General features: G+C 44.8%; 1 pseudogene; it reads left to right on the top strand.

The window, feature by feature from the left end:
• The window catches only part of LOC102440311, a 10,061-nt pseudogene extending 5,708 nt beyond the window's left edge, over nucleotides 1–4,353 (top strand).
• The last annotated feature ends 829 nt before the right edge of the window (nucleotides 4,354–5,182 follow it).

Raw genomic sequence — 5,182 nt, 5'->3', positions numbered from 1 at the left:
TCGGATTCCGAGGGCCGGATCCAACAACTCAGTCCATCGCCACACACACACACACACACACACACACACACACACACACACACACGAATATTATTCAGCCACGAAAAAGAAAGAAACCCTGTCACTTGTGACAACAAGGATGGACCAACCTTGAGGATATTATAGTACGTGAAATACGTCAGACAGAGAACGGCAAATATTTTATGTTCTCACTTATATGTAGAATCTAAAAAAGCTAAGCTCACAAAAATAGAGTAGAGGTGCCTCCAGCAACCACTGGTCTGTCCTCCATCCCTAAGGCTCTGTCGTTTCCAGAATGTCCCCTAAGTGGAATGTTATGGAATGGCATGTTTGAGACTGGCTTCTTTTACTCAGCATAATGCCTTTGAGGAGCATCTAAGTGGCAGTGAATATCAGTAATTCGTTTGTATTTACTGCTGAGCAATATTCCATGGTACGGGTGTACCACCATTTGCTCATTTATTCACCTGTTTTGGGCAACTTTGACTAGAGCTGCTGCAAACGTTGAGTACAGATTTCTGCTGAGCATCAGAAATCTCCAGAGCTAATACCAAGAGCCCGACTGCTGAGTCAAATGCTAAGTGTGTGTTGACTTTAAGAAACTGCCAAGCGATTCCCAGAGAGGCTGCTGGTTTCTGATTTCCCACCAGTGATGAATGAGAGTTCCAGTTGCTCCCATCCTCGCCAGCACGTGGTATCGTCGGTGTTTTTTATGTCAACCATTCTAATCGATGTTAAAAGCATCTCATCATGATTGTAACTTGCATTTCTGGAGGACTGGTCGTGTTGAATATTTCATGTACTTATTTGCCATCCTTATATCCTTTTCGATAAAGTGTATGTTCAAATATTTTGCCCACTTTTAAATTAGATTGTTTCCTTAGTATTGGATTTTGGGGATGGATGGATGGATGGATGGATGGATAGATGACAGATAGATAGACAGATAGATAGATAGATAGAATTGATAGACAGATATTCCAGAATCGATGGATCAATCAATCGATCACTTGATACATTGATAGATTGCGGATACAATTCTTTCCTAGGAGATGTGGTTCATAATTATTTTTCCCAGGGTGTATTTTGTCTCTGCATTTTCCTTAACAGTGCCTCTTGCAAAGCAGACATTTTTAATTCAGATGAACTCCACTTATTCTTTTCTTTTATGAATCGAGGTGTCATATCTAAGAACAGTTTGCCTAACTTCATGTCCAGAAGAGTTTCTCCTACATTTTCCTCTAGAATTTTAATAGTTTTACATTTTACACTTACTACACAACCCAGTGAGAGTTAACTTTCATATAAGGCGGTTTTCCTTTTTTGCACATGGACGCACAATCCTTCCAGCGCTTTTTGTGGAAAAAACTATCCATTTTCCACTGAATTGCTTTCGCCTCGTCAACAATCGATGGCCGTATTTGTGTGGACCTATTTCTGGACTCTCTCTTCTGTCTATTGATCCATGTTCTATCCTGAGCAGAGTATCATTTACTACTTACTTTAGTAAATTCTCTTTGTGGGAAAAAGAAATAATTCCGTCTGGAAGCAAAAGCAAACTAGCAATGCTCTATATGATACTACGCTTCTTGGGAGGAGGTGTGAGCAGCACAGTCCTAAAGCAGAGAAACGCCGTTACGGCTCCCGGGCAAATGCGCCCGTGACACCTGACACGTTTGGGGGGAAGCAGCACATTTCGAGTGAGTTTCCAAAGCAAACTCCAACAATGTGACAACAGAATCAAATGCCTAAAGAACTACTGAAAACCGCTGAATCAAAATTATAACATAAACTATCCTCAGATTAAGCGAGTTGGACTAACACTAACTAAACGATAAATACTTTGAAGGTGCAATTCAACCAAAGGTCTTGTATGCATGCATTTAAGCATAACCAATGGGCACAGACACTATGGGGTGAGGGCATGTGCTGGGGGGTGGCAGTGGCCGGGAGAGGTCAATGGGGGGAAAAAGAAGACATATGTAATTCTTTAACAATAAAGAATTAAAAACAAAAACAAAAGAAGTGACTGAGTGAGGGTGGTTTCCCTACTGGGAATGAGCCTGGTGAGCTATCCTGAGGATGACTTCATAAGCCACACTGAGAGACACTGAACTGGACGCCGGGAGGTGGCCCAGGGCCTGCCACATGAAGCCTTCACCCCAGATGGCCTCTCAAGTCCATCAACAAGAAAACTCAAATGTTGGGACAAGAACAGAAAAAGGTACTTAATTGGGGTGTACATGAAACTAGCGCACGGTACAAAAAAGGGTCCGAAACAGTACATTGCCTCAAGCAGGATAAACTGCGGCTCAAAATACAAGATTCTTAGAAGCACACAGCCTGCAAAGGCTGGAGTTGTTAACGCCCACACTGATCTTCCCTTGATGGTGACCCCCAGGTGACCAAAGGCCCCGCAGCTCCTTTTAACCAAGGCCGTCCAGAAGAGCTTTGATGCTGACTCTGCGGCATAGGGTGCATCGAACAATACACTTGCCAGCTTTGATTCACTCACATTTAGATTAAACAACAGAACTCGCCCTGACCGACCAAGAGGAGAGTTTACTACCGTCGTGAAACAAACACAGAGGCAGAAAGAGCTCCTTCTCTATTCCCATTGCAAAATTCAGCCCCTCTGAGTTAGACGGGTCATCTTCCACGTCCTTGCCTGCAGGGTACTAGAAATCAGATTAAAAACAGAAGGAGCCTGGAAATTCTACTAACAGATGAGAATAAAACCTGGCAGCCTTTATGAGAGAGAAAACAGTCCCACCTTAAGACAGGAATATAGAGACACACCAACACGCACCAACTAACACTATCATCCTGCACCATTTTATGACGGCGAGATAGAGAGACTTTAGCAGGCTAACCTGCTGACCACTCTGTGCAAAACCCGTAGGGCGTGGCCACATTTTGGTAACAATCATACCAGAATGTACAGATTCAGAGTGTCAGCCCTTTCAAAAGGATCACCAGAGCAGAACCGGTTTGGCTCAGTGGACAGAGCGTCGGCCTGCGGACTCAAGGGTCCCAGGTTCGATTCCAGTCAAGGGCATGTACCTTGGTTGCGGGCACATCCCCACTGGGGGGCGTGCAGGAGGCAGCTGGTCGATCTCTCTCATCGATGTTTCTAACTCTCTATTCCTCTCCCTTCTTCTCTGTAAAAAATCAATAAAATATATTTTAAAAAAAGATTTCTATGATGTTATCATATATTAAAAAAAAAAAAAGGACCACCAGAGAAAATCATTCATTCCTCCCAGTGAGCTCATGGCACGGCACCCACCACTTCTGGAAATGTTCCTTATGCAACCTTTTCCTTCCTGCTCAAGTGGCCTAAATAAAACTCATAAAATTCTTTGAGCTGGGAAAGACTTCAGATATCTCCTTATTTAACCATAAATCTTTACAGCTCAGGTCCAAATAACATGGTTCCCAAACCAATGGTCTTTTCATAGGTTGTACCTTGTGTCCAATATGACACATCCTCATTGTATAAAGAATTAACTTTGCAGATAGTTGAGAGACAGATAGAACTATTTCTGGTGCAATCAACATCAGGTATGGATACAAAGATTGTGCCTGGCTTTTCACATGTGGTTGATAGGCTGGCCAAAGGGATGACAACCTCATGAAACTCAAGAATCTGACCCCTATAAGAGGATGGACTTGAAAATGGAGAAAAGAACCTGGCTGGTGTGGCTCAGTGGTTGAGTGTCGACCTATAAACCAGGAGGTCATGATTAGATGCCTGGGTTGCCGGCTTGATCCCCAGTTGGGTGCATGTAGGAGGCAGCCGATCAATGATTCTCTCATTGATGTTTCTCTCTCTCTCTCTCTCCCCCTCTCCCTTCCTCTCTGAAATCAATAAAAATAAATTTTTTTAAATGGAGAAAAGCTTCAGTGTCACAGAAGGGACAGGACTTGGTCAGCACTGCTCCTCCTTCTCAGAGCTGGTGCCCAGAGCTGGTGACTACCTTTGAGCCAGCAGGGGCTCCTCACCTCCCTGGATCCTGGAGGAGGGGTGGGGTGGAAAACAGGCCATCTTTCCCCTCCTCCTGCTCAACCTTGTCTGGACAGAGCAATCTTCCAGAAACTCCCCATTCCCAGCCCTCGGCAGTTCCATTCCAGGGGCTCAGGGACCAGAACTGGACCCCGCTTTCTGCCCTGCAGGCCAGCCCACCCCTGTTCATCCTGGAGCTCCTGAGGAAAGTCAGATTCTACGGTCACAATGTCCAGGCAGACCCCGAGCAGCTCGGAGGAAACAGCTTCGGGACCTTCTGGATCTGCCAGGACCATCGACCTTCTTCGTTCTTCACTGTGCGTTAATGACGCCTTAGTCACAGAATCCCTCCCCGGTGCTGCCAAAGGGATCCACCGAAGCAGTCTAAGAATGGCGAGGCTGGAGCTGAACAACTGTGACGGACGGTCAACACCGCAGCATGGATTCCATGCATTTCGTCACGAAAACCAAAATCATTAGCTTCGTTAATCACGGCGACACAGGCACCGTCCCACGAGTGTATCATTTGCAAGCGAACCTCTCACACCCACCGCTGCACCTTTCAACACTGGTTTCATGGCTGTGATTTTTTTCTCCACAGAACCACCAGACACCCGTTTTTCAGGACATACAACACTCAAACCATTTTAAAAAGCAAAGAACACGATCACTTTGTACAGAAGCTGCCACATCCCCGTCGATTTGAGCCTTGCACATAAAGTCAGGCTGGTGACTAAATAAAAATTCCCTTTCAGCTATTTACCTTATAAATTAGATAAAAGCACTAAGCCCATGAAATAGAAACATGAGAAATATCAAGGCAAAAGAATTCAAGTATAAATTCTAGGGTTTAAGAAAACACAACTACAGGACCCTGCATGTTCCTCGCCACCCACCCCCACCATTTCAGGACGTCGAGACGAGGAAACCGGGACCTTTGTCAGAAACCCACTCAGTGTTTAGTAAACCCTCCCTGCACGGGGGCCTTGAGTGAAAGGTCACTAAGGCATTCCACAGGAAGCCTCTGAGGTGGGTCTGCATCAACATGTCAGTGTGAAACCACATCCCACAAATACATTGCAATACATTTCCACATTTCACTGAAGAACTATGTGCCCGTCTGAAAGTAGAGATGGAAAATGATATTCAAATATA

This window comes from Myotis lucifugus, unplaced genomic scaffold (assembly GCF_000147115.1).
Source record: "Myotis lucifugus unplaced genomic scaffold, Myoluc2.0 scaffold_217, whole genome shotgun sequence".
Taxonomy (NCBI): Eukaryota; Metazoa; Chordata; class Mammalia; order Chiroptera; family Vespertilionidae; genus Myotis; species Myotis lucifugus.
Note: the sequence above shows the minus strand (reverse complement) of the source record. Positions and strands in the feature narration are given on the sequence as shown.